The sequence below is a fragment of the Terrapene carolina genome, unplaced genomic scaffold (genome assembly GCF_002925995.2).
Source record: "Terrapene carolina triunguis isolate 2854851 unplaced genomic scaffold, T_m_triunguis-2.0 Scaffold84, whole genome shotgun sequence".
NCBI classification, from domain to species: Eukaryota; Metazoa; Chordata; order Testudines; family Emydidae; genus Terrapene; species Terrapene triunguis.
The window spans coordinates 32233114-32245487 of NW_020664435.1; positions in this window are offsets into that span (position 1 = coordinate 32233114).

Below are 12374 nucleotides of genomic sequence, written 5' to 3' on the forward strand. Positions count from 1 at the left end.
AGCCCACGAAAGCTTATGCTCTAATAAATTTGTTAGTCTCTAAGGTGCCACAAGTACTCCTGTTCTTTTTGCGGATACAGACTAACACGGCTGCTACTCTGAAACCTGTCTTTTGAACAGATTTTTCTTATGTGATATGTGCTCTTAACTGTGTGTTTGGATAATAGAAATTGGCATTAAATAGTTAACTAGTTCACAAAACAAACACAAGAAAACTGATGTTTCTAGCAGTTCCCTCATAGAAAAAGCTGGGGAACAGTGAACTTTTTTGCCAGATTCTGGACCCAGTCAAACTGTGGATTCACAAGTTTGACTCAAACTAGAAAATTATTCGGTTTGCATTCCACTTAAAAGACCTGGAAAAGAGGCCAGAGAGGAAAAATCCAGTGCAATACAGCGTAAAATATGGAACTGAGAGTGGGTAGAGTGAAAAGCAAACACAGGGATGGACAATTGAGTTGTAAAGGGGGTAAAAGAAAAGTTCTAATTAAAAATATCCATTAATTTATTTTTATGTCATATATATAATGTCATCAACATGGTTCAGCCTCACACTTGGGGCCAAGGGGAGGATATAATCAATAAATATTAAAATATTCCCTATAGTTAGGATTTTTTAAAGTGAATCACCCTTAAAAAATCCCCAAACCAAAACAATAGGTTGCACAGGTCACCCATGTCCAGACAAAACATCTCTGCTGCAACTGATGGCTCAGATAAAAGATGAATAATTGCTGGCTCCCCGTAATCAGCACTTCCTGACTGTAATTACAAGTGACATTAACATTCTGCTTGCCCTGAAGGAATCATTTGTTAAATTTAACAGTGAATGAACACACTGTTCACCTTGTTATTTGGGGCAAACTTCCACATGAGGTTGGCAGCCATACTGTGTACTGTGTGCGTATATTGAAGAAAGAGATAAACTAGCTTCAGGAACCACCAATTTTCCCTGGCTTCCTGTTCTGGTGAAGCTCATGCATACAGTGAAGGAGATGTACTGCAGAAAGCGCGAAGGTCATTTGCTACACAAACACGTGAATCCATTGCTGAGCCAGGGTCTCTGGTCTTGGACTATTGCTGTTGTTTCCATCAGAATGGACTGGTCCTATGAAGAGGGCAAGATGTCCGTTTGTCTATGGGAAAAAGTGAGGATCCTCAGGACCCCATTTTGTCTGGCCTCAGTAAAACTAGGTCAGACATAGCAAGATCAGACCAGGCTTTCTGACAGCAGTGAACTGAAAAGCTGGCCTGCTGCGTTCATAGAGTTGTGGTTACTTCTTCCAAGGGCACCATTGAGTGGAGTTCAAATGTATGGAATATTGTAAAGGACATTCATTGGCCAGCAGCTTTGACTGTTAGCTGAAAAACTGGTAGTCTGAGGCAACTCCAGGATTTTGGCAAACTGCTTTTAGGGCCTAGATGAAATGGTGCTTGAAGTGGTAGAAATATGTATGTGCAATGGACACAGTTCAAAAGTTGTTTTGGTCCTTTGACTAGCTGTTTCTGTCTCACTTTTAATTCTATTAAATGTTGTTTCTGCAATCTGAAGTATGAATAAAAGAAATGAAAGCAATTTTCCTGATATTACACAAGTGTTTCATAGAGTCACAGATTTTAAGGCCAAAAGGCATCATAAGATCATCTAGTCCAATGTCAAGTATGATACAGCATGTAGAATTTTACTCACTTACTCCAGTATTGAGACCAGTAACTTGTGTTTGACTAAAGCGTATCTTCCAGAAAGGCACCCAGACTTCCAGAGATGGAGAATCCATCACTTTCCTTGGTAGTTTGTTCCAGTGGCTAATCACCCACACTGTTAAAAATTTGAGCCTTATTTCTAATTTTAATTTGTCTGGCTTTAACCTCCAGCCATTAGTTCCTTTTATGCTTTTCTCTGCTGGTTAAAGAGCCCTTTATTACTCAAATAGCATTAATTTTTTCAGGATAGATGTAAATATAGTAACATAACCATACAGGTTTAAACAAAATGGTTTAACATAGAATCTATGTCACATCCTCTGCTCATTTGAAAAAATAAATGAAAGGCCCTTTGTGAATGTGTCATAAACATATAATTATGACTTGAGATTGCACAAATTTTGGGTTAGAATGTGGTAAATTGAGGAATGGAAGCCTAAACCCTACATGTTCTTGCTATAATCCTTTTTGTTTTAACCTTAACATAAAAGTAATTCATACCATATAGATGCATATATATATATAGTCTCCATTGTTTGTTTTGCATCATTCAACTGTCTGAATTAATATGCTCCAGGCCAGGTCATACATATATCATTTCTGTGTAAGAGAAAATTCTCTGTTTGGGATGAAATAAAATAACCTCTACTTATCACTAAAAAGAATAATTGTCTGGAACGTCTGCTTTTTGGCCCACACTTGTGCGCTGCAAATGAATTATTGTGCTACAGTTACAATAAGCAGAAATGTTTCTGGGTGACAAAACAAACAATGCAACCTATAGATAGTGTGAAATTCCATGTCAGCTCATCATGCTTATCGTTAGTCACTGCAGACGATAAGGGATGATCCATCATTGATATGTATTTATGCTGGTATAACTGAAAATGGTCTTAAAATGCATTTCTTGAAAGTGTTTCATATTGCATGACACTGACTCCCAGATTGCTTTATGCATGTTTTGTATTATTTGTTGAATCAGAGCCAGTTATGAAATATAGGAAAAGGCATGATAAATTTGATTTTGACAGATGATGTCTTTTCCCCTGTTCAGACACCATCAATCAGGAAACCCAGGGAGTTTTCATCATTGCCACAATGGACTCAATGAATTAATGCACACAATTCGTAGAAACTGTGCTGTTCTTTCTGAAAACTGTCTTGCTTCTTCTCCTATTTTGCACATTTTCAAGGGCTTTTATGAATATTTACACCTGGCAAATGACCTTTTTTCCTCATTTAGTATTATCTGAGAACACATTCTTTCTTCACTGATATGTTTTTTAAAAAAACGTAATCTTCAATGCTGTTTTTTTAATGATCTGATGCCAAATGCATGGCTAAGTCTAAGGAGGAAATAAAAGATATTTGGCATTAGACTTCTTGTTACAAAAATCCTACAGTTTGATATTTGGTAGAAAAGCTGGTTGAGTAGTGGGGAAACTTATTTGTGAACATCGCATGGATTCTAAACTGCATTTTGCTTCAATTGTGTTTACAACTCATTTTAATTAACTGTGAATGTTTGTTGAAGTGAAGTTTTATTTATATTGATAGTGGAAGTATATGTTTGAGAAACATCATTATGGAATCTGTAGTTGAAATTCATCTAGTAACAAAACACAATTTGTTTTGGGATGAAACAAAGCTAATTTTGGCAAAAGCGGAAGTAATTTATAAATTAGGTTAGGTCACCCAAAAATGCAAAAATTATTTGTTCAACAACTGCGACAAGTGAACACATTCATAAGAGTAATGAACAATCTGTGAGCAGGGGCCGGGTTGGAAAGGCTAAAGTCTCCAAATAAATTGTTGAGAATTGTTTGCTTAGCTTTATTCGGGTGACTTTCGAACAGAGATCAACGTGAACTAAAACATCAGATGCAAACAACTACAACCACTAAGCCTAACTTGTGATGAATCCTTTTCTCTATACTGGACCAAACCAAAACCATGGATCCAAATATCCCAGATGTTAGGGGAACTTCAGGTCTGGATCAGAATTTTGTGGCTTGGGCCTGTCTCCATTAGCAAATACATGTTATTTACACTTGTTATGCCTTTCAATACACAAGAATAACCATATAATTACATCAATAGAAAGACAAAACAAGAAAGAACAAAAGTAAGGTAGCCATGAGAAAGTGCAGGTTGTATGCCTCCTTTGAAGCATGTTGCATGTGAATAATATCTGCAGCATGGAAGTGGATTTCTCTTCATTTTAAGGTGCAGTACACAGTAAATAGGTTATAATGGAATTTTATGACTCAAATACAAGTTTGTCCCTCTACAAAAATAGCTGTGTGTGAGGTCTTTCACAAATAGCATGGAGGTAATTAAAATAATGAGCTTCTAATGTCAAAAATAAGGACATTAACCCCCCCAGCTTCAACCTGGACACTTTTTAAGCAGACCATCTCAGAGTCACAGGAGGCATTTTTACTCCTAAACAAAGAAGGAAGCATGAAGACAAGAAAAAATCAGTACGATGAAATGGCAAGGCCCAAGAGGTTACTCAAGTCAAACAGCTATCCTTCAGAAAACGGAAATCTAGTCCAACGGAGTCCAATGGAAAAGAACGCAAATTATGGCACATAAAATGTCAACTGGCACATGGCAGATAAAATGTCAAATCCACACCTCTGACAGATGTATCTGTACCAACCTAACTCCCAGTGTAGAAAGTGCTAGGTCAATGGAAGAATTCTTCTGTTGATCTACCTACTACTCCTCGGGCAGGTGAATTGTCTGCACCAATGGGAAACCCATCCCATCGGTGTAGCTCGTGTCTACACTGAAGCTGTGTCGCTGTAGCGTTTTAAGTGTAGACAAGCACAAAGTCCTCGTGGAGCGATCATTAAAAACCTCTGCTCAGTATGTGATGGTGGTCAAATAACTTCAAATTGTTAGGTTAGGTAAATAATTGAAAAGAAAATAACAGCGAAAACATCCTTAATTCCATTATATACATTAATGGTACCTCCTCATGTGTTCAGTTCAGGTCACCCTGTCTCAAAAAAGTCATAGCAGAAATAGAAGGGGGTCAGAAGCAGGTGATGACAATTATTAGCAGCATGGCAATATCTCCATATAAATACAGAGTGAAAAAAATTAGGTCTATTTAGAGAAGAAGCAGTTGTACTGTGTAAGGATCTGTAAGACTAGAATCCAGATCTATAGAGCCTAGGGCAGCAGATGTTCCTACGTTACCACTTAGGAGGCCATGCAAAGCCATCTCTAAGGAATCCTGAAGAGGCCAGAGTGAGATCACTCTGGGGTCCTCTGATTGGCTCATGCTTACTAATTAACCCAGGAGGCTGCCCTAGAAAGTTGTCTGGGCAACGGTACACACTTTTGGCTTGTAGTTGCTGCAGACCTGGCCTCTGACCCCTACTTGCGAACCACTGCCTCATAGCTACCCCTTGACTCTGTGGCACCAGCCCAGTAGTAACTACTGGACCTGACTGCCTATGCCCCAGTCCCTTACTGTCTGGACTGCTTAGCCAGGAAACAGCTAGAAGCACACAAAAATGAATAATACAAAGAAGGCACTCAAAACCTAAGAATAATGGGGCATGCAATAAAATTGAAAGCTGGCAAATTTAAAACATATAAAAGGAAGTATTTCTGTACCATCTAACATGACATCTGTGGAACTGTCTGTCACTAGCTATAATTGAAGATAAGAAAGTAGAAGAATTTTAAAAGCAAAATAGGAGGGCTAGCTCAGTAGTTTGAGCATTGCCCTGCTAAACCTAGGGTTAGGAGTTCAATCCTTGAGGGGGCCATTTAGGGATCTGGGGCAAAAATCTGTCTGGGGATTGGTCCTGCTTTGAGCAGGGGGTTGGACTAAATGACCTCCTGAGGTCCCTTCCAACTCTGATATTCTATGATTTATATGAATATTCACAATTATGTTACATTTGATTAAAAACCAATTAGGTTTATAAACGCTTATGCTTTATGGCAAAGCCAGCCATTAGCTGATGGGGTTTAGGAAGTAACTTTCTCTATGTACAGATTATTCATCATTGTCCATTACAGCTGGGATTGTGAAAGGAATGTAAGGGAATTAGGCATGCAGCTCCCAATGGGAGATGTTCTACTTTGAAAATCTCCCCCACAAAGACTTTTGCACTTTGCATTTGGTACTGGAAACTGTCAGAGACAGGATACTGGGTGAGGTGCACCACTGGTCTGATCTGTCATGACAATCCTATTCCTATTATGTATTTAGAAAAAACAGGATTTGGCAACTTTAGACCTGGGGTGCATGTGTGTGTTGATCCCTTGAGGTAACATCTGAGAGGGGTATCAATGTGTTAATGCCAGGAAGGTTTGGGGCTATACATTCTCCTTTCAAGATTGGGGTCATGCTGACAGACCAATGGGTAAGGAAGGCGGCAAATGCATAAAGGGAAAGAGAGCCAACACAGTGGGGTCCCCAAACATGCAGGGGCCCTGAGCAGATGCAGTTTGGCACAAATCTAAGACCAGTCCTGTATTAAAAGTAAATCTGAGAGTTCTTTCCTTGAGCCATAAAATCAGCATGGTGTGTATTTCATTATTCTAACTGGTATGGGCCAGGAATATCCCAGCAAGGAGAAACAAAGCCTATTGATGCTGAACTCATATAAGCCTCAAATAAAAAAATGGATCTAACATTTGGAAAACTTGCAGACATCTGAAACCACAAGCAACAATTCTCAGATTCCATTGAGTCTGACATACTGGACAAAGCCCTTGAAAATATAGTGTAGGGATTAGGGGACAATCCTACATTGGCAGCAGGATGGACAAGATGACCTAATAGGTTTTTTCCATCTCTAATTTCTATGATCCTATGATCCTATTAATCCCCAACTGCAAGTAAATTCATAGGTAATGCTGAAACACCATCCTCAACTTGCCCTTTGTGTCTTGGCAACGCTGCATACTCATCCTGTTCGGAGACTTCTGCAGTACAGAGGCACTACCGGCTGAGTTAAGTGCATGCTGTCATCTTTAACTCTTGTTTCAATCTAGACTCCCATGTTATATGGACACTTTTTTATGGTTTCATTCCCTACAGACCTTTGTATCAGATTAGTATTAAAAAAAAAATTAAAAAAGGAAATAAACCTGTCACAAATGTCGATCAGTTTAAAAAGAGTTTATCAGAGCCAACCTATTGTTTATGTTATTTTACAATTTGAAATATATTTATTATCTACAACAAGATCCATCTATTTAGTAACATAAACTTTTAGAATAACAATCTCTTGGTTAATTAATGGGAATTTATCAGGGAATGTTTAAAATACATGTTATTTCTACTCAGTGGGAATCATTTTGGTCTAATAAATGGGCACTGGGGTATTTTGTAGAAAAGTGAGGATTTGATTTGATATGATGCAATTTTGGAGGCACTGTTATGTGGACATGTTTTTTATCAACCACAGGGACATTATTTTAGAATACACACACATATAGGTAGATGTTAAAACAGAAAGACTCATCGAATAAGGTACAAAACCCTTTAACTCTGCAACTCCATAGAGTACAGATATCACACTAATGATGAGATTTGGGCCAGAACCACTGGCAATATTTCCAAGACTCTAGATGTGTAATGTATCCATTTTTAGTGGAAATAGATCTTGGATAATCCTCTTCCTATATCGTACTGGTAGTTCAGTGCTATGTAATACGTCTGAAAACACAGTCCTTGACCAAAATTACACAAAGTCCCATATCTATCTTTAATTTTCAAGGCCAAATGTTCCGTTTCAGCCATTGTCCAGATTTGTGGACATCATTTCTTCTTCATGCAAAAGAAAAGTTTCTTCCATTTCGTTAAAATCACAAATCCAGTTGGTACTAGAGGTAAAGCATTAGTCAGATCCAGACAGAAAGAGATACCAACCCAAGAGCTGCTTCTATGTTTTCAAGAATGTATTCTTTACCAAGTTTACTGCATATAACGTCCTGAATTTTAGACCAAAAATTACTGATAATTAGGCAGGAACAAATAATATGTTCAAAGTTTCTGATCTGGCCACATCCTCTGTGACCTGTATGGCTCCCACAAAAATGTCGAGTATTTGGTAAGAAATGCCACACAGTTACTATAATTATTTCCTACTGTAAATATAGGGGAAAGCTGTGGTATCTCAGATACCATTCAATAGGGACTGTTGGTAGATGATACTTTTAAATGGGAAACTGTGTATGTAGTATATAATTGTGATTTTGTTAAATGTATCTTGTGCAGCATATCTTCTGTACAGCTGACCTCTTAATCTTTGACACAATAATTTTTGATAGCAATCCATGGTAAGAGTTCTTACCTGCTCCATATCTGAATGCATGGAATAAGAAATGCTGGTGTGAATGCGTGTGTTACTTTGATAATACATTTTTGTATATTACCATCGATGTGCATTACATTCATGCAAAAAAATTTAAAAATCTCACACTGACTAATTTCTTTTCTTTTTTTGCACTCCAGTGTGACCAGATGGATTAGGAAACAATTCCTAATGAAAAATTCTATATACATAGCACCTTATCATACCAAGACATCTTAGCGCTGTATCATGCCAAGAAGTACACCTCTACCCCGATATAACGCGATGCGATATAACACGAATTCTGATATAACGCGGTAAAGCAGTGCTCCGGGGGGGGGGGGGGGGGCGGGGCTGCGTACTCTGGCGGATCAAAGCAAGTTCGATATAATGAGGTTTCACCTATAATATGGTAAAAAATTTTGGCTGCCGAGGACAGCGTTATATCGAGGTAGGGGTGTACAATTAATAGTTCAGTAACACAGGCCAGATGCTCCCATCCACTGTGCAGCATGGAGGGGAACAAAGAGTAATTCAGGTGTGGTATGAATACCTAGAAAGATAGAATACTTGCTAAATTTGCTATTCAAACAAATTTATCCTCATAATCTCTTATTATCTTCCCCAATTTAAGGATGTGGAAGCTGAGAGCTTGCTCGTTTGCTTTTTTTAAACCAATGTAGCTACACTGACAAAGTTGCCTCAGTCAGTGTAGCTAGACCTGAGAAAAAAACAACCTCCTCCTCAACCTACCAAACCCACCTCCAGTGTAGACAGACCCTAAGGTGGAGAGGTGAAGTGACTTGCCCCGAATTGCACAGAAGGGAGTGGTAGGGACATGTTTGGGATTCAGGACTTCCTGCCATGGGCACTCCTCTTCACCACATAGTTTCAAGGAGTAAAAAGCTTGCAGTAGTGGAACTGGAGCTGTTCATATTCGTCCCCTCTCCCTGAGCCCAAAGAAACTTTCCCATGTGATGTGCATTTGGGACTCTGCAGGTTTTTAAGGGGAAAATGTGTCTGGAACACTGTTAGAGGGGAGCCACTCTGCATAGTCTCCCCTACTAGCAGCTGGTGGATGAGCATGCCTCTCCAAAGCATCAGAGGAGGAGAGAATTTGCTGCTCAGATTCAGAGCATTGCTAGTGCGTGGGTGTGCCCTATCTGTGGACGGGACTGTCACTTGTGCATCGGACTCAGCAGCCGTTAAAGAATCATTGGTTCATACACCATGCTTTGTAAAGAGTGACGGTGCCATTGACCCATTGATCCCAAAGCTTTGCAGTAGTAAGCAGTCATGATGGGAAGCCAGTGGTACTATGGGTCCTAAATGAGTCCTGCTACTTTAAGAGATGGAGAATGTGGGGAGCAGTGAGGTAAAGCTCACTCCCCTGTAGACATCTGAGATCAATAAGGATGGAACCAAATTTTCCCAGAGATTCTTGGGCTCCAGGTAGATCAGATCGTGCACCTTGTCACGTCTACACTTCTCTATGGTGCCAGTTCATATTTGCAGAGTTTAAGAGACATTTTTTTCCTTCTGTTGTTTTTTCTGTAGGGCTATGAGAGCTGGAAGGATTTTCTTCATAAAATGCCTCATGAGCTAACGACTGAAAGCAAAGGGGAAGACAAGGCAAGGCTTCACTCTGTTTTGGTGTAATAAAAAGTAAAAGTGGCAGTACCATGGTGGCCTCTAGGCTGAGTTCCAGAGAGAATGTGCTGACTGAAATCATGGCTGCTGGCTGTGCTATGATTAACTGCTGTGAGAATTGATGGCTCCTGGGCTGAGTCCTTCAACGGTGAGTTTTAGCCAAAGTGAATTTTCACAGTAACTATTCAGCTGCTGAATAATGTGAAGGAAATTTTGTTAGGCCGTTAATGATAGCCATGCTAGTAGGTGCCACAACGTCACCATTAAGTTTGTTGTAGGAGTGGTTATTTTGTTGTTTGCATTTAGAGTCTTTGCACGTAAATCTGCGTTGGCTCTCACTTGGTCACAAGCATCTTAATAAGATGCAGATGGTGCTGCACAAGCAGTCACAGGGATATACAATTCTCTTCAGACATGCAAGAAGAGCTCCCATTTCTGGCACAACATCATAAACCAGAAACCCCAGATCTTTTTTCTGACATTGGTTTTAATTCACATCTAAATCGTAATTACACAGGAAATCTAAATTAATAAGTATGTAGCAGACAAAGGTACTTTTTCTTGTTCAAAAACATTTCACAATTCCATTGGTGGTCAGGTAAAACTGAAAATACCCATAAATGGCATCTCACTGCATCAATCTGACTCTATACAACCACATATAATCTTACAATTCTATGGCACCCTTCAGATAAAAACTCCAGGGTGCCCTGCAATTGCTAGAAGGTAAAATTGGCACAGAAACACACCACATTCCTAAAAGGATCTTATGTAAAACAATATTAAACAGAACAAATAGCAAGTAAATCTGGATTACAGTGGTCCCACTAGTCAGTGTCCTAACCCTCATTTCAACTGGCAATGAAGTCCAAAGCTGGAAAGTCACAAAGGCCCGTGATACCAGGTAATTTTATATATTTCTGTGAGGGGAAAGGCAGAAGTTCTTTATAAGTCTCAATGTATGACCAGGAATACAGCTAAACCTGTATTCAGGATCATCTAAATCTCTGTTTGCCGATTGTTAGGCTACCCAAAATATGTATCTATCTCTTTAGATTGGAAATTCATACAGAAAAGGAAATATTGTTTATCTAAAACTTTGATTATCCAAAAGTTTAGGTTGTCCCTCAGACATTCAGATAATCAGAATTTACCACTGAAGTGTGGTAATGGATAGAAAAGTGACTATATACAAATGACACCTTCTTATTCAATAGAGATGATCTCTGGGCATCTGTGGTGTATCTGCTTGTTTGACTGACAAAAATGAGTTTTCAGTGTTGAAAGCAGCAGAGTCAACAAAGCTACAGAACACTAACTGGATTCTAACTTGAACATAACTAATAGAATTGTCAGTCATGTTCTGATTGCAGAATCTTTAGTATCCAATCAAAATCTATCTCTGTTAGGGTTTTTCTCTAATGCCTTTCACCATATCTCTAAGTGCTTACTGCTGGTGTGGATTTAAGCTAAAAATTCTGTCCAGATTCACCAAAATTGTAGGCCCCTCTGCTCTCTCTTACCAGCTCATCTTCCTAATGGATACTTTCTTCCTCTCCCTCCCCACAAAATGGATTCTTGTCTTCCTCTCACTCTTGCTTCCTTCATCTTTCAGACAAGTGAGACAGCTGAGCCCAGCCGACCAGGTGGCTGGCTGGCTGGCACCATTCACCTGCTGCTCTGACTCATCGCTGCATCTGGACTGCCTCTGATCACAAATCTTGGACCCCAAGAAGGCTTTCCTTAACTACCCCGGCTAGTTATCATGCAAGAGGCAGAACTGCAGCTTGCTTTTTCTGATGCAAGGGACAGTTTGCAGCACTGGCAGCTATAAAAGTAATCTTTTGCCTAGTAAACTGAATAGATTTCATTCAGAAGCCACTGAAAGAATAAACAGAATCTGCATGAAATGGCATTGTTTCAGAGTCACTAATAACTTCACTCAAACCATTAAATAAAGGCAACGCGGTGCAATGATTTGAAATCAGTTCCACGCTATTATTATATTATGTTGTCATGCTAGCAGCACTGTAAATTAAAGTCCTTTATTTTCAAGAACTTATGGCTATCATCCATACATAAAATACTCACTGGGATGATAAAATACTCATCCCAAAGATGATATTTTTCCCATCTCAAATTCTAACTAAATTTGAGTTAGCTATTTTTGAGATATCTGAGCATTAACAACTGCGGGTCCAATAGTCCCTATGCAAGATTATTCCAGCACTGAAGATGTGTCACCCCACAAGTTTTCATTCAGTTTCCTTCTTTTTCTTTCCCTGGGTGTGATACAGAGTTTATCTGTGGAAGTAGCAGTGAGATCAGCTCCTGAAACCCCAGGATTCTCCTAAAAACATGCAGCTCCTTGAGTCCTCAGCGCCTCCACACTGCCATTAGCCTCCCCCTGCCAATGTCCCTGGCTCCAGGCAGCATGGCTGGTAGAACTATACTGCCAAGAACTTTGCCACATGCTACTACCCCTGCAACTCAAGTCCATTCCTGCTGTGTGTGTGTTTGGGGGTTGGAGGGGAGCAGGGCCGGCTCCAGGCACCAGTGGAGGAAGCACATGCCTGGGACGGCACGTGCTAAGGGGCGGCATTCTGTCCATTCTTGAGGCGGCACAATATGAGCATTTTTTTTCTCCTTTGGTTCGGGCGGCAGTCTGAGCGGCTTTTTTTTTTTTTTTTT